Source organism: Loxodonta africana, chromosome 2, assembly GCF_030014295.1.
Source record: "Loxodonta africana isolate mLoxAfr1 chromosome 2, mLoxAfr1.hap2, whole genome shotgun sequence".
Lineage (NCBI taxonomy): Eukaryota > Metazoa > Chordata > Mammalia > Proboscidea > Elephantidae > Loxodonta > Loxodonta africana.
The window spans coordinates 233,101,716-233,119,842 of NC_087343.1; the positions used below are offsets into that span (position 1 = coordinate 233,101,716).

Below are 18,127 nucleotides of genomic sequence, written 5' to 3' on the forward strand. Positions count from 1 at the left end.
CACTGATTACATTCTTCGAGTTGTGTAACTATTCTCACTCTCCTTTTCGTTTCTAGTGTTGTTCCTCCCACATTAACATAAACTCACTGCCTCCTAAAGTTCCTATCTAATCTTTTGAGTTGCTGTTACTTTGATCCCATATAGTCCTTCAAAGAGCACAGTGCTCAAAACAGACATTTTTTTACTAGTTAATCTAGACTATTTTTTAGTTTTAGGAAGACTTCAGGAGATTTTTTTTGGTTTAAGGTTTAAAGATTATCTCAGAGCATTAGTTTCAGGGATTCATTCAGCCTCCATGGCTCCAGAAAGTCTGGATTCCATGAGAATTTTAAATTCTTTTCTGCATTTTAAATTTTAAAGTCTTTGCTGCTAACCAAAAGGTCAGCGGTTCAAATCTACCAGGCACTCCTTGGAAACCGTATGGGGCAGTTCTACTCTGTCCTATAGGGTCACTATGAGTCGGAATCGACTCAACAGCAACGGGGTTTTTTTTTTTTTTTTTTTTTCTGCATTTACCCTGTTTTGATCAGGATTCTTCTATAGACTCTTTGCTCAAAATGTTCAGTCATAGTAGCTGGGCACCATCCAGTTCTTATGGTCTTATGGCAACCAAAAAAACACCCGATGCCCTCAAGTCTATTCTGACTGATAGCAACCCTGTAGGACAGAGTAGAACTGCCTCATAGGGTTTCCAGGGAGTGGCTGGTAGATTTCAACTGCCAGCCTTTTTGGTTAGCAGCTGAGCTCTTAACCACTGCCCCACCAGTTATTCATGGAGGCAATTAGCAACACATTCCATATCTCCTCCTGTTCCTCATTCTCCTTCTTCCTCTGTTGCTCCAGGCAAATAGAGACCAATTATTGTGCCTTGGATGACCACTTGCAAGCTTTTAAGAACCCAGGCACTATGCAAGGAACCAGGAGGTAGAAAAGAAGCATTAAACATGTTATTAGGGCAATAAACTGGGATGCCGTGTGAAACTGCAACTGATGATGACCCAGTATATGCAGAGTAAAACTGTTCTCCACAGGGTTTTCAAGACTGTGACCTTTCTGAGGCAGATCATCAGGCCTGTCCTTCGAGGTACCTCTAAGTGGGTTCGAACTGCCAGTCTTTCAGCTAGCAGTCAAGCACTTAATCGTTTGCACCACCCAGGGACTCCTGAGACATCGTACCCACTGTTTTTAATGACCTCAGGAGATGGTGAAGTTTACCTCTCTGGGTAATCTCTCTGGCATTAACCAGAATTTTTTTTTTTCTTTAGCTTTAAGGCCGTACAACCCACCATATATTGGGCCACCTCACAGGAAACTGATCAAGAGAACAGGAGACATTCAATGATGAGAGTTCTCTTTCTTGGTGTTTCAGGAGAACTAGAAAGAGTCACAGCCTTTCCTTAATGTTGATGTATTTATTGAGGAGGAAAGAAATTATGTAACAGGGAAGTGTGGGGCACTGTTTGAGAACTTGGTCTTATCTGGCTAGTTATGGAACATTCTTATGCCTTGTTGTTTAAGGATTTCTTTGTTATTTTTCAGGATTTGTTTTTAGGAAGACAGGAGGAAAGGAAGACATCTCAGGATCCCATTTCGAGGGTCCTTTGGCTACATTTCCGCTGTCAGAACATTTTCTCCAAGATTCCTGGGCCAGACACCTGGATTTCCAGATGGGTTTTGTAGTCAAGGAGATTTTTATAGAGGGGAGGTATTTCAGTTATGTAGAAAAGTTCAGTTATCTAAAGAATTTATTTTATAAAATACCACAAAACTTTGTGACTTAAAACAACAGCAATTTATTACTTTTCATGATTTTGTGGACTGACTAGTATCAGCTGGGTGGTTTTGTTCCACATGGTGTAGCTGAGGTCACTCATGGGCTACATTTAGCTGGAAGCCCGGCTGGGACTAGGACATCTAAGGTGGCCTCTCATTCTCTAATACCTCTCACCATTTGGTAATCTAGCCCAAGTTTCTTCATACCATGGCATTTAGCTTCCAAGAAGGAACATTTCAAGAGGACAAGCCCCAAGATGCAAGCACTAATCAAGCCTCTGGTGGCATCGTTTTGCTAATGTCTCATCGGCCAAAGCAAGTCACATGATCAAGTGCAGAGTCAGTGTGGGAGGAGGCTACACAAGGGTGCAAGCACCAGGAGGTTTTGTTCACTAGAGGCCACCACTGTAACAATTTACCACAAGTGAGCAGGGCAATTTTGCACACCAGGTCTCCTCAATTGTCAGTGCTTAGGTATGGATGCGTAACCTAAGATCTGGTCCTTGACTTTGCAATTCCAGAAACTCTATGTGATTAGGGGTTCATGCTTAGCCCCATGCTTTTATCTGAAATTGCCTCTCATCATCACTTGAAGACGTGAATTTAGGTTGTCATAGTTTTATCTCAGGACTCTGTTTTCTTGGCCACAGATGGTTGAACCAGAGTGGACACCTGACCTATGATTCTGTTGGCTGAGCTGGCCCAGTTGGACTTTCTCCTGTGACTTTGGAATGGGAATACTGAGAGACTAAGACCCAAACTGGTGAAGAGATTATAGAAGATCTAGATACTCTAAAATGAGTTTGGAAATATATCTTAACTCCTGAGATGACTTGAAAATGAGACTGCTAAACCATAGTTTAAGTGGTTAAGTGCTATAGCTGCCAACGAAAAGGTCGGCAGTTCGAAACCGCCAGGTGCTCCTTGGAAACTCTATGGGGCAGTTCTACTCTGTCCTCTAGGGTCACTATGAGTCAGAATTGACTCGACGGCAGTGGTTTTAAACCATAGTTATAAAGAGATTGGCTGCTAACCAAAAGGTTGCCAGTTTGAATCCACCAGCTGCTTCTTGGAAACCCTATGGGCAGTTCTACTTTGTCCTATAGGGTCGCTATGAGTTGGAATCAACATGGTGGCAACGGGTATTCACTAGTGGATGTATGTTTCTGCTCATTCTCTTATGCTCCATGACAATATCTAGCTGCAAAGGAGGCTGGGAAATGTAATCTTTAGCTGAGTAGCCATGCACCCAACTACTATGAAAGAAGGAGAAAATATATTTTAGTGAAGACTTAGCTGCTGCCTCCTTCCCCCCTACCCTCTCCCCATGCAGCATATAGTGTTCAATTCATGGTTACCTTTCAGGAGGGAGAAAGACAAGAGTGTATTCAGAGGGAGTAAACAGGATGATGAAGGCCTTAAAATCAGGCCATAAGCAGATTGGTTGAACACTTGGGGATTGTTATATTGAATATTTAGGAAATGAAATGGCTGCCTTTGAATGTTTTATGTGCAAAAAGAGATAAAGGCTATTCTCTACAGCCTCCAGGAGTAAATATAAGATAATGAGAGGAAGCTAACCAGTAACCAGTTGCCATCAAGTCAGTTCTTGACTTGTGGCTCAGAGAAATATATTTATGTTCATTAAAAGAAAAGAAGATTCTAGCAGAGTTGTCCAGAATGATTTACACCTCAGGTACATTTTGAACTAGAAGAGACAAAAAAAAAAAAAAAAGTTTATTGAGTACCTATTATGTGCTCGACACTATTGAGGCACTTTCACAGATTTGTTGCATCCAACTCTGAGAGTCTATTGCAGCTCCACATACTTTTCTCCAAACCCTATTTTTTGTGACTCACTGACAAGCCTACAAAGACCATATATGAGTTAAATTTGTGGGGTAGAACATCCTAGGATAAACCCTGGAGGGTGTTGTGTATGTTCAAGTTGTGAGTTCTGTGGTAGATGGAGAAGTTGGCCAGGGTGCGGAAAGAAGGAAGCATATCACTTAGTTATTTTCTGATTTTCAGCGGCAACCTGAGGTCTTCCAGAAGGGGTTATATAGTCCTGACCAGCACAGCTTTGTGGCGGCCCTCCTGTCTGCCATATTATCACACTGGTGAGCCCAGAGAGTGCTGCCAAGAAGTATGAGAGGGCTGCTTTGAAAGCTCTGTCCAATGTACGAATATCCAGTGTCTTCCACATAGCTCCTGTGGGTACTGGTGGGAGACAAGATACCTTTCTTGATATGAGTTCCTGGTGGTTTACTGGAGTCAACAAGAGTGTTTTGTTATTCCTTGTACTTCTGGATCCAAAGTTCTAAGGGAACAGAGGGGCCCCCAAATCTGCAATTGACATAAACAAATTAAAGTGACAGAGTAACAGGAAATGGGCCAGGGCGCAGAAACAAAGATGTTCACCAGAACCATGGGGCAGGGTATCAGAAACTAGCCCACAAACTTCTTTAAAGTTGTCTCTCAGAAGCAGCCAGATGAAACAAGCCCCCAGAGACATGCCCCCAGAGACACGAGACACGCGTAGAACATTGACCTGTGACTGCTGTGTGACCTTTCACCAGGGGCAGCGAAGGGTGCAGCTGCAGCTGGGTATCGAACTCAGGGAGTGAGAGACTGTGCAGGCATGACACCCCATAATAAGTCCTACTGTGAATCCCAGAGGCCTATGGGACAGGAGCCATCTTAGAAAGCAGCTGCGCGTGCACCTTAGGTAGCCTATCCCCACCCAAAACCGGCTAGTTGCCAGAAAACCCCACCTATGCCCCTGAATAAACATGAATCTTTTTCCTGCTCAAGTATTTTTAAAAGCCCTTGAAGTCCTTCGTTCCGTGAGACGGGGATAAGCGTTGCCTAGGCCTTCCTTATCTCTGCTTGCAAGCCTCTTCAATAAAGCTTTGCTGGTGTGCCTTACCTGCTCATTCTTGACCAGCGAGAGGCAAAAACCTTATTTAATTAAAGGCATAGAGACTCTGGCAACAGTTCTGAATCTCCTAAATATTTCTACTTGTTTGTCTTTGATTGAACACTCACCTCGGTCAATCCTAAGCTCTAATATTATGCTGGTCTACCAGGATGGACACTAAGTGACAAAGTTTTAGGAAGAGACCCTAAAACTTTAAACCTCCTTGAAGCTTGTTATAAACTTCAGTGTTTATGTGCCCACAAGTAAGAATTTCCACACTTCCCTGGGAAGTTGGGGAAGAGCTAAGAGATTGAAGTAGAAATGTATTTGGACATAAAAATATTTTAGTCAAGCTGTGAAGAAGCTGCACAGGGGATGATTTGAGGCCCCTGGAGCCATCAAGTAGCATGATTGACAATACTGTTTGGAGAACAAGGGTGTCCTTTGTGAACAGTTCTTCACACTTACCCACACTCCACCTTCCAGCCCTGTCTCTGTGTCTTTTAAATCTAGTACTTCAGATTTGGTTAGATGATAATAGACGCTTGTCATGCCCAAGTGAAAGGTTCCAAAGGGAGGTTGGAAGGGTCTTATAACCCTGAGGAAGAAAGGGGATGTTTACAGTCCAGTTGAACCTATCCATCTAAAGAGCTTTAGCCAGCTTCCTCCCAGTTGGCCTAATGGAAAGCACACTTCATCACAGCAAGTGACAGTTTTGTCTCAAAAAAAACACAGAAGGTAGACTCAAATGAAAAAGGCATATTCTTTCAATTCACTTCCTAAGGCCCTCTTACCTTTTGTCTTTAGCCTACTTGTAATAAGTGCTATCAAATTAGCCAAGAATGACTCTATCTGAGCATCCAAGAGTCGGGGCCTGTCTACAGAAATTAGTGCCTATGGCAATTAGTTTTAAATGGCTGAATGATCTCTCACAGCTGGCAGTGGAAACTTCGATGGCCAATAGAAACTGCTCATTAGAGCCCCTCCTCAAGCTGCACTGAGGGTACACACCCTACTTGCCATACCTTAGTTACACCTCTGTCAAGAGGAGTGAAACCAAAGAGATTGTGAGTATGATGTCATTTCTCCTCATAAGGATTATTTCCTTGTTCTAGATTGCAAAAAGTGAAATTATTATGTTAAAAGATATGAACATTGTTAAGGACCTTGATACGTGTTGCTGAACTGCCTTCTTGAAAAGTAGTACCAGATCATGACACTGAACTCAAGTTCCTTATAGACCCACTGGTGTCTTTGGACAATTTCTCATAGTACCTTAGCATTGTGTGTTTCTAAAGCTAACAAAAGAAAACAGTTATACTATATTCCTGAATCTTAACACCAGCTCCCATTCTTACAATTTAACCCTAACATTGATACTTAGAACTCTTTGCCCTACTCACTCTAGGGACTGAGTGTACTTCAAAAATTAATATTAGAATAAGTCCTTATATGTAAAGCTCTCATTCCAGGATTATACCAGCCTGAATATATACCCACTACACCAGCCATACTCTTGACATGAACTTCGCACATCAACTGGCAGCATTTTGTTATTGGAAAAAATAAAGACATGTTCCTGAGGAATCTCAGGGTGCCTCCTACATGTACTTTTTAAAATGTGCTTGTCATTAAAGTATTTGCATTGTGTGTAGTCCCTTGATGCGGAAATAGACAAAGGAAAAAAGGAGACTTTGTTATTCATTGCTGTGTTTCAGCACCAAGAACAATGCGGGGCACATAGTAGAAGCTCAATAAATATTTGTTAAATGAGTGAAATTTTCCTTCTTTTGTTGAGAAGTTGTCTCATGGGGCATTTGGATGGTCTAAGGGTCATAAAAAGGATGCCTTTTGGGGTTTCTTCCTCATCCACTTTTCAGGGAATCAGCCATCCATTTGATACCAGCTCTGCAGTCCCAGAAATCTTGTTTATATAACATGATGTAGCCTTGCTATAGATGATTGACTCAGATATACTTTCTCTTATTTTGGAATTGCACTAAGAGATTTCTATTTGTGACTGTACTGGTCTTTGGAAAGACCTTTCAGGAAAACTGGGAGTGAAATCATGGTCTCCTCTAGGTGGAGATGGAGAGCAGAGAAAGGCCATTTGCAGAAAGAGACAACAGAAAGAAGAGTAAAGGCGAAGTACAGTAAAAATGAGCTTAGATTCCACTGTGTACCCACTAGAGTTGCTAAAATGAGGACAGACAATACCAACTGTTGGTAAAAATATGGAGCAACTGGAACTCACTGCTAGTTGAAATGTAAAATGGTACAACTACTTTGGAAAACAGTTCAGCAGTTTCTTACAAAGTTAAACACACACTTGCCATATAACCCAGAAACCCTACTCCGTGTATATTCACAACATACAGATTTCCTCCGAGATGTGCTGGAATGTTCCCTGAAGCACCATTTTAAATAGTCCCAAATGGGAAACAATTCAAATGCCCAACATTAGTAGCCTGAATGACTAAATTGTGGTATATTCACAGAATGGAATGCTCCACAGCGGTAAGAATGAATGAATTACTGTGACATATGGATGACATTAATGAATCTCATAAGTAAAATGCTGAATGAAGAAGGTCAGTGTAAAAAAATTAATGTGTGCTTTTAGATGTCAGGACTGTGGCTAGCCTTGGGGAATGAGTGGAGGAGTGGAAGTTTCTGAGGTGCTGGCAATGCTCTGTTTCTTGATCTGGTGCTGGTTACATTGCTGTGTTTAGTTTGTGAAAATTTATTGAGCAGTGTACTTATGACATACACTTTTAAAAAAAGACATGCACTTTACGTATTCATATTTCAGTAAAAAGATTTAGGAAAAATTTTTTAATCTGAAATTTTAAAAATAGTCTAGAAACAGATGAATGCCTGCTAATGTTAGCAGCATTCCTTAGATTCCATGAGAAACCTGTACTGTTGTTTAAAATTCCTTTTCTGGATGTAAGGTATCTTGTCTGGGTTTCTTCAGCCTGGGTATCTAGCCATTAATTCCCAAGCCTCTTCCACTGGACGGAAGCTCTCCTAGTGACATAGATTTTTGGCCCACAAATATCCCTTTCCCCTCCCCCATCCTGGCCATCTTCGAAAGTAGATGAATCTGTTCTCTGCAGGAAATTAAGTACATATTCATCAAATTGTCTAAGATTGCAGATGTTTAGTCTCAACTAACTCACCAAATCCTCATCTTCCCCAGAAAGGAAGCAGCATTTCATATTTGCCTGGGATGAAAGATGGAGAATGCTGGCAGCCAGATCACCAGCCAACACAGTCTTGGGACACACAGTCTGGGATGTCTTATAGTCCGCCGAGACACTACGGGTTGTGGTTAAAACTGTGCTCAGAAGTTTGGTGATTTGTCCGCCAGTTCAGTCCCCTAGATGGTTTCCTGAGAAAACAGAAGCAAACTCAGTCCGGTTACTCCCACACAACTTCAAAAGGACAAACACCTAGCCCATGAAGTGGAGGTTATGGAGCAATGAGGTGCTTGCAGCTTAGTAAAGATTGGACCCTTGGCACTGAGCCCTAATCTTTGCCACATGGCTCATCTACCCAGCTCTACTTCAAACCCAGACAACCAAAGTAGCACCTTTATCTAGACAGGCTCAGATTTTTCCAACTTCATTCAATACAATAAAGAATCATTGCAAAGCCAAAGTTCTGGATTTCAACACTTTACATCTGTTCAGCATCTTCTGTGACTACTTTCCCTCTGACCTTTCTTCTTGGATTGAATGCATGACCTCACTTGCCTCTAACCACAATAACTAGGACTCAATGACGATGTCTGCTTGGAAATAAAATTTGGCTTCGGTAGCATCTTTCTGCCTCTGTATGGTTTAGACATCTCCAGAATTTTTTGTACCAGGAGACAGAAGAGGGAGATCTGGCAATTGGGCGCTTCTGGAAAGTCTGCTTAGTGTCAGTGCAAAGTGAGAATTTCATTCATTTACCCAACAGGCGTCTACTGAGTACCTATTATGCCCGTAAATTATCCTATGTACTGACAGAGAATACAGCCATAAGCAAGATAGATAAAAATCTCTTCCCTCATGGGGTTTATATTCTAGAAGAAAGGGGATAGACAATGAACATATAAACAGATAAAAGGATAATTTCAGATAGCCATAGAGCTATGAGTAAAAGTGAAAAAATGTGATGAGAGAAAATTGCTAAGACTAAGATGGGAGTGAGCTGCTTTGGTAGGGTGGTAGAAGACCGCTCTGGGGAACATTGCGTTTAAGCTGAGACTTAAATAATAACATGATTTGGGGAAAAGAGTATTCTGGACAGAAAAAACAGCAAGCACAAAGGCCTTAAGGTGGGGACAAGCTTAGTTGTTCAGGAACAGAAAGGACAGTGTGGCTGGCGTGAAAGAAAGGGATTTCAGATGAAGCCCAAGGGTATGCAGGGGCTAGATCGTGTGAGATCGTAGGCTGTGGTAAGGAATAAAATTTGCTTGCCTGATGTAGACAGATGATTCAAATTCTTGGAAAGCCTCAAAGGGAAATAAAATACAGTAGTAATTGTGGGAGAGGCAGTATAACCTAGTGGTTAGGGGTCTAGACTCTGGAAACAACTCTCTGGGACTACATCCCAGCTGTACCACTATGCTGTGTGAGTTTAGCAAAGTGACTTAACCTCTCTGGGCCTTGGTTCCTTCACCTCTAAGGTGGGGATAATAATTCATCCTCACAGATACTGTTTTGCATTGAGGATTAAATAAATTTATGTCTCTAAGTTTTTTTTTTAAGATGCTTAGAACAAGGCCTGGCATGTACTATTTGCTCGAGTATTTTAGTTGTTCCATTGTTGTTGATGTTATTAATATTATAGACTTACTACTAATGGGAAAAAGACTTTCAATGAGCTCTTCACTATGTTCTACTTTAGTTTTAAAAATTAGTATGGAGTTATGTTGTCATAGATTGCATTATCTGTCTTTAACTCTTCCTTTCTTCCCTTCTCCTGCCCTGACTTCTCTGGGTGGAGTGTATCTCCTTATTCCACTGACTTTGGGCTTGGTCATGGGTTAAAGATTGAATTGTGTCCCCCAAAATATGTGTTGGAATCCTAAGGCTATACCTGTGGGTGTAATTCTTTGGGGAATAGGGTTTTCTTGTTATGTTAATGATGCCATTTCAGTGTAGGGTGTGGCTTAAGCCTAATTACTTCTAAGTTATAAAAAGAGTAGATTAGACTCTTACAAAGCTGATTAGACTTAGAAGCAAGCACAGATGGAGGAAGGATAAATGCCACATGAAGACTGCCGAGGAACCAAGGAACACTGGGGCTACAGAGGCTGATACAAGGATCTTCCCCCAGAACAGCAAAGAGAGCCTTCTCCTACAGACAGCGCCCAAATCCATTCTCCGCCATCTTTGCTCTCTGAACCTCTTGTTTTAGCTTAAAATTTCTGAGTGGGTACTACTTATTAAGTGAGCCTAAGTCATGTGTTTCAGCTTTCAGGATAACCTGGGAATTGCCACATAGTGGGCAGTAACATCTGTGACCACCAGCCTCGACCCAGTGCACAGCTATTCAGCTGAAACACAAGAATACAGCCAAACCAGCTGTTAAAATATTTCCATGCCACTTGTAAGTTATCACTACCCCTAAGTGCCCCACCAACATGCAGGAAACCTCAGCCCTCCCCCAAGACATCCTAGACCACTCCCTTGATTCAGCAGCTGAAGGGTTAATGCTTGGAGCAATAAGAAACAATCAGGATTCTCCCCTAGCTGCTGTGGCAGAGAGTAATGCCAGTGATCTCTGGTTATGAAATATTTTGGTTCCCCCTCTGCATATGGGCCTTCTGCTACACCAGGTAAACACTCTAGTGGGCATAGGGTAGAATGGAAAGAGTCATGGGTCTGGCCTTCCACATCATGCCAGGTCCCGTCCATCCTGCTACAAGATGAGGCTGTTTTCCTGCCGTCCCAACATCAGTACCTGCTTGTCAGGCTTGAGCCAAAATGCTTCCATAAGTCATGGCCATCTGTGAGTGGAATCTAACAAGGGGAAACCAGGACTGTGGAGAAGTGATGATTTGTGGTGCTTACTATGAAATGCGTATGCCACAGGTATTTGGCTTGCAATAATTTGTGTTTAAGATCCAGATCCAGTACCTATAAAACCCTGTACCTAGAGCCCACATGAAAGGAAAGCTAAACTTTGTCTTCATTCTTGCCAGACCCATTCATACACAGGCTTATATGGGAAGGAACTGCATGGTCTCTTCCATTCTGTGTATATTTTCCAGTGTAGTCAGATGTAGGAGGAAAATACATTTAACTCAGTGAGGGAGTTCAGTTTGTGAAAGAAAACTCCTGTGGGAGGGGGAAAGACTGACAAGTCACAGGGAATTAGACAAGCTCTCCAAGTCTGCAGAGGAGCTGCAGTTCCAGCTTCCCTTATGCTGTGGCCCATCTCGGGAAATAAAGTGGTCAAGTTCGTTCAGGGACCACTGCCCACGCTCCATCACTGAAGTGTGGTCCAATGGTCAGGAAGGTTCAGGAAAGTAAGGACTGCCCCGATATGAGACCGCCATCCCTTCTAAACAGACTGCTGAGCAGTAAAACAGTTCCAACATTGAGGGACTTTGTTTTTCATCATCACTTTTTGCCTGTGAACATGGCTCGGCTGTAGTCATAAGGTCTCTGGTTGGGGTTATTCTGCAGGAAGATGGACTAAAAAAGTGGGGGTGCCTGTGTGTGTGCTGAGCTAAAAGAGAGAGGAAGGAGAGGAGAAAGACAATGGAAAAGAAAACTAAAGCAGTATTTGAGGCATATGAAGGGAGAAAGACTAAGAAATTTTCTTTCTTGGCTTAACTGAAACAATGAAACAGAGCTGAGCTTTCAGTACCCAAAGACCACTGTATAAGGGGACCTCAGGGGGATCGCTCAATGGTGATCAGTGAGCTAGAGCAACCCAGCCCGGGGTTGGGGCAGAGGCCACGAGGCTCATGTGTTGGCCACTTTGTCTCCCCTTTCATCTCTAGGTTAGACCTGATGACCAGCATCTAACACCTGGTGTTCCCTGACAAGGTGGAGATAGCCTGTTGTTTTTTAGTCTTTAACTATTGTCATTTGTACTCAAATCTTCTGCAAAAGACCTCTTTAAAGCATTAAAAAGCAAAGGTATCACTTTGAGGACTAAGGTGCCCCTAACCCATGCCATGATATTTTTAGTGACCTCGTATGCATGCCAAAGCTGTACAATGAATAAGGAAGACAGAAGGGATATCTCGACATGCCCCACATCACTGGACCCCTAGAAATTTCACCCCTAGAATAATCCCTGAATTTTTGTGGGATTAATTTCCCGCCCTATAGCATGCAACCATTTTACCAGTAAGTCCAGAGTCAGTGACACGTCTTCCTTACTAGGTCCAGTCAGTGTAATGGACCCATGTGATGTCTTGTGGAAGGGAAAGGTGATAAAGTTCCCTGCAGTGTAAATTATGACGTATGGCTGGAGAGTTGTAGCCATGAGGTAGGGAACTGAAGGTGTATTGCTCATGCAGTTGTTGTAGTGTTGTTGTTAGGTGCCATCGAGTCGGCTCCAACTCATAGCGACCCTATGCACAACAGAAAGAAACACTGCCCGGTCCTGCACCATCCTTACAATCGTTATGCTTGAGCTCATTGTTGCAGCCACTGTGTCAATCCACCTCGTTGAGGGTCTTCCTCTTTTCCGCTGACCCTGTACTCTGCCAAGCATAATGTTCTTCTGCAGGGACTGGTCCCTCCTGACAACATGTCCAAAGTATGTAAGACACAGTCTCGCCATCCTTGCCTCTAAGGAGTATTCTGGCCGCACTTCTTCCAAGATGGATTTGTTCGTTCTTTTGGCAGTCCATGGTATATTCAATATTCTTCGCCAACACCACAATTCAAAGGCATCAACTCTTCTTCAGTCTTCCTTATTCATTGTCAAGCTTTCACATGCATATGATGCGATTGAAAGTACCATGGCTTGAGTCAGGCGCACCTCAGTCTTCAGGGTGACATCTTTGGTCTTCAACACTTTGAAGAGGTCCTTTGCAGCAGATTTGCCCAATGCAACGCGTCTTTTGATTTCTTGACTTTCCTGCCATGGCTGTTGATTGTGGATCCAAGTAAAATGAAATCCTTGACAACTTCAATCTTTTCTCCGTTTATCATGGTGTTGCTTATTGGTCCAGTTGTGAGGATTTTTGTTTTCTTTATGTTGAGGCACGATCCATACGGAAGGCTGTAGTCTTTGATCTTCATCAGTAAGTGCTCCAAGTCCTCTTCACTTTCAAGAAGCAAGGTTGTGTCATCTGCATAATGCAGGTTGTTAATGAGTCTTCCTCCAATCCTGATGCCCCGTTCTTCTTCATATAGTCCAGCTTCTTGTATTATTTGTTCGGCATACAGATTAAATAGTGGTTTTGGGTGAGAGAATACAACCCTGATGCACCCCTTTCCTGACTTTAAACCAATCAGTATCCCCTCGTTCTGTCCAAACAACTGCCTCTTGATCTATGTAAAGGTTCCTCACGAGCACAATTAAGTGTTCTGGAATTCCCATTCTTCTCAATGTTATCCATAGTTTGTTATGATCCACACAGTCAAATGCCTTTGCATAGTCAATAAAACAGAGGTAAACATCCTTCTGGTATTCCCTGCTTTCAGCCAGGATCCATCTGACATCTGCAGTGATACCCCTGGTTCCACGCCCTCTTCTGAAACCGGCCTGAATTTCTGGCAGTTGTAGAGATGAGAATCTCCCAAGTCCATGGGTCAGGAAAGAGCCCTCTGATTCACATAGGCACAGGAGCTGTAAACCTAAGATTGGCAGGCCAGAGAGCAGGGCTCTTGCTCACAGTCTGTGAAAATGGGCAAATCTCAAGATTGGCAGGAAGACCACAGGTAAGCTGCTAGCTCAAGTCCCAAGAACTGGAGGTTAGACAAATGGCAGCCAGCTGCAGAGTCCAGAACGAGCAAAAGCCCCCGAGCCCTTTCTGAATGTCTGCCCACACTCGATGCAGGCTACATGCCCAAGGAAGCTCCCTTCAACTGATTGGCTACTAACAGCAGATCCCATCATGGGGCTGATCACGTATTAAATCTCAATAGAGAAGTGATCACAACATTATAGGACTGCCAAAACACTGAGAATCATGGCCCAGCCAAGTTAACACACAATCTTAACCATCACAGATCTTGATCTCCTTGCCCTTCCACAAGACATCACCCTCGTCCATTACATTGATGACATTATGCTGATTGGACCTAGTAAGAAATAAGTATCAATGATGCTAAACTTATTGGTAAGACATTTGTATGCTAAAGGGTAGGAAATTATTCCAACCAAAATTCATTTCCTCTATACCTCAGTGAAACTTCTAGGGCTCCAGTGGTATGGGGCCTGTCAAGATATTCCTTGCAAAGTGAAGGAAAAGTTGATGTATCTGGCCCCTCCCACAACTAAAAAGGAGGCAGAGCACCTGTTGGGCCACTTTGGATTTTGGAGGCAACATATCCCTCATTTGGGTGTGCTATTCTAGCCTATTAAGTGACTCGAAAAGCTGCTAGTTTTGAGTGGGGCCCAGAACAAGGGAAGGCCTTGCAGCAGGTTCAGGCTGATGTCCAGGCTTTTCTGCCACTTGGGCCATGAGATCTGGCAGATCCAATGCTTTTGGAAGTGTCCATGGCAGATAGAGATGCTGTTTGGGATCTTTGGCAGTCTCCTGTTGGTGAATCACAGTGCAGACCCTTAGGATTTTGGAAAAAAGCCCTGCCATCCTCCACAGAAACTTGTTTCTCCCATAGCCAGGATTCATGAGTCCAGGAATCAAGGGATGGAAACAGAAGTGGCACCATTCCCTATTACCCCTAGTGACTCACTTGCAAAATTTTTGCTTCCTATCCCCAAGACACAAGGGATCTTATCCCCAAGACCCAAGGGATCTTATCCCCAAGACCCAAGGGATCTTAGTTTCAAAGTGAGGAATGATCCCAGCAGGAGACAAAACACTGATTGAACTGGAAGTTAAGAATGCCACCTAGTCACTTTGAGCTCCTTGGCCTCTGGATCAGCAGGCAAAGAAAGGGGTTACCATATTGGCTGGTGTGATTGATCCTGATTACCAAGGGGAAATCAGAGTGATATTGCATAATAAAGGTAAAGAAGAGGGTTTCTGGAATACAGGAGATCCCTTAGGACATCTCGTAGTACTACCATGCCCTGTGATTAAAGGCAATGGAAAACTACAGCAACCCAATTCTGACATGATTGCTAATAGCCCAGACCATTCAGAAATGAAGGTATGATTCACCCCACCAGGCAAAGAACTATAATCAGTTGAGGTGCTTGCTGAGGGTAAAGGGAAAACAGAAGGGGTGGTAGAAGAAGGTAGTTTTAAATACCAGTTATGACCACTTGATGAGTTGCAGAAATGAGGACTATAATTGTTATGAGTATTTCTTCCTTGTATGTGTGCATCAAATATTTCTGTTTTCTTCACTTAAAAAAATAGAAGATGTAAATGGTACTAGTGCAGTTAGGCCAAGAGGGGAAGTGACTTTCCCAAGATCACAGCACCAGAACCCAGCCCTGTTTGAAGGTGTACTCCATGCATGCTGCTTCCCGCTCCTGCTTGAAATTCTTCCATCTCTGAGCTTGTGCATTAGCTACAGGGGCAGATATTCCAAAAGGCAAGGTAAGTGTGGTGAACACCACACCTTGATGTGGTGAAGCCTATGTGAAACTGTTCACTACAGATTAGTAAGTAAGCACAGGTAAACTTGTGCCTACCTTGCTTACTGGGTCATCTGCCCCCATCAGGGATTGTAAATGGAAAAAGAGGCTTTGATTCTGTAGGAAGGTTCTGTGGGGTTGGGAGAGAGACAGATGCCAGCCATACTTAGAAGCAGAGTCTTTGATGTGGTGAAAAAATGTGAAAATGTTCATTACAGTTGATCTGGTAACCAGTAAGCCCTGTACTTACCTTGCCTATTGAATAATCTGCCCCTGATTAGCTAAATGCAACATCAGCCCACGGGTTCTTATCTCACAAACACTTGCTAATGTCCCTAAGAAGAAGATGCTAGAATGATGCCCACCGTGTGGATGGGGGGAATGGGGAGGCTCTGAGAAGCACAGAGACTTGTCTAGGATTGCACACTGCTTAAGAGGGATGAGCTGTGTCTGAACCCAGATCTGTCTGCTGCACCCAGGCCCTCCCCAGGTTCTGTGGGGGAATGGGAGAGGGCTGTGTTGGTGTCACTGTGTACAGTTATGGAGATGGCATGGGGAGAGGTGAGCAATCAGCAGCCCAGAGGAGACTTTGGGGAGGTCTCATCTGAGGTAGGGCCCAGGTCAGGGGACCTAGAACATGACCTCACTTCCTTGACACCAGAGTACGTAGAACTTGGAACCCTGGTAACCAGGCACCCACATCGTAAACAAAGCCCCCTACCCAGCTCAGTTGAGTGGAGACGTTCAAACTGAGAACATGTTTTCTTGTTGTTTCTCATCCCCTGTTGAACCGAAGCTTGAGAAACCCAGGAGTTCGACCCTGTCCCGAAGCCTGAGACATGGTCTCATATCCCACCCCCAAAGGCTCTGGCCACTTTCCAAAAGGAACCCGAAGGTAACACAGGGTGGCCCAGAGCAGCCAGTCCAAGCCAGGCCACCACTGTGATCCCACCTGGGCAGCCCCACACCCCTCCCCCAGGTCATACCATCCCCCAGGCCATGCCAGCCCTTGTCCTCATGGGGTCCCTGGTAATGGGGGCAGGGAGGAAATGTGGACAGAACTAATGAGGCAGAAAGTTGTTGGATAAGGCAGGGTCCCTTTGGGAGAGAGGTGGGTGGGAGTCAGAGAAGCAGGGCCATTTGATCTGGCAAGATTTGGGAGGGGAGAAGTGATGATGAGGATGATGAAAATGGTGCTGTTGCTTGAGGCAACCCCAAGCTCCAGCCCCACAGCCCCTCACCATCACTGGGTTCATGGGGCTGGGTCTGACCTGGAATGGGGTGGTGGCCGGGCCTAGTCCATCAGGTTGGGTGCCTTGGAGACTGGGAGCTGGGGCATCAAGGCGGAGACCTCCTTCAAGTCCCTGCCCCAACCCCACTGATCACATAGAACTCTCTGGAACCTAAGTCTGCCCAGAGGTCCCAGTTCAGACCAGGGCTTTAGGGAGGGACTGTCGGGGTCACAGGCTGCGTCAGCACTCTCACCTGGGGCTTCTCTGAGATGCAGCTCGCCTGAGTGGGGCAGTCAAATCACAGTCCTAACTACTGGAATTGCCTGAGCCACTGCTTAGCCTATGCTAGTCCGGCTTCTCCCAGATCCTGCTGCAAAACTCAGAGGTTGATTTTTCTATCCATGGGCTTGGCTGGGGCCGGATGGTGCACCCCTAGGCTGACCCACTCATCACATGGTGACAGATAGGAAACTGGGAGCTCCTCCAAGACCCAGGGGGCACAAGGGCCTGAAGGGGCAGAAAGTGAAGATGGTGGCTCAGAGGGGCCCTTGATGCCTCTGGGGCCACTGCCACCACTGTCTCTCCAGAACCAGGTACAGAAGATCCCCAAGGAAAAGGAGAATGGCATCACCCAGCCAGGGTCCAGGAAGGGCTGGTAAGTGCGAGGGAGGGGAGTGGGTCCCTGGGTGGGAACCTAGATGACCAGAGGGTGCCTGGGGCCCAGACACTGCCCTGGAGACCCCAGTTCTCTCCCAGGACTTTCCCTCTTGAGGGCCCCCAGTCCCCTCTCAATGAAATTGACCACCACCCTTTCCTGTCCTCCTACCCGCTTGCCATTGCCCTCCCTGCCCTGGCCAGCTACAAAGTCTCTTTTCTCATATTTGTAGAAATATCAGAAAGGAGTTTTTTATACTGACGTCCTTTCACATAAGCCCATGGATCTTTTTGCATGTTGCTGCTGTTTTAGTGTTTAACTTCCAATCCCAGGGCCCTGGGCAGCAGTCGGCTGGACTGTCCTTCCATACCTTCTCCCAGCCTCACACATCGTCACGCTTAGCAGGCTTCTTTTACCCTAAAGTTCAGGGCCCAGGCTACGACACATCTTTTTCTGCCACCTGCAAGCTCAAGAAACACATCAGGTGACCCGTCCAGTTCAGGAGCTGTGTCCTTACTACAGAATGTTCCAGAAGGGAGGCTTGTCCCCACAGTGACTGAGCCTCTCCGGCTGCTGGCCCTGGACTGATTCCTTGTGCTGCCCTTTCAGCAGGGCTACAGGAATGCTTACATGTGTTCTCATACACAGACCCACCCAAAACAGACTTCCAGGAGTGGCATGCTGGGGGAAGGATGTGCACATTTCAAGTTAGGATCACTAGAGCCAGACTCCTTCCCAAACGGCAGCCACAGTCCTGTGGCCCAACAGTCTGTGACAATGGCTGTGTCCCTATATCAAGCCAGTTCCGGCTAT

General features: G+C 44.6%; 1 protein-coding gene across 5 annotated transcripts in view; it reads left to right on the forward strand.

Annotated features, from left to right (window-relative positions):
- LOC135230415 (uncharacterized) overlaps window positions 1-18,127 on the forward strand; it is a 66,096-nt gene that overhangs the window by 38,797 nt on the left and 9,172 nt on the right. For 4 of the 5 annotated variants that reach the window (XM_064279672.1, XM_064279670.1, XM_064279673.1 and 1 more), the window contains 3 exons: window positions 1,540-10,297; window positions 16,224-16,322; window positions 17,247-17,314. The gene's annotated coding sequence lies outside the window, so the exon portion shown is untranslated. The remainder of the gene's footprint in view (window positions 1-1,539; window positions 10,298-16,223; window positions 16,323-17,246; window positions 17,315-18,127) is intronic. The other variant, XM_064279674.1, reaches the window with a different exon arrangement.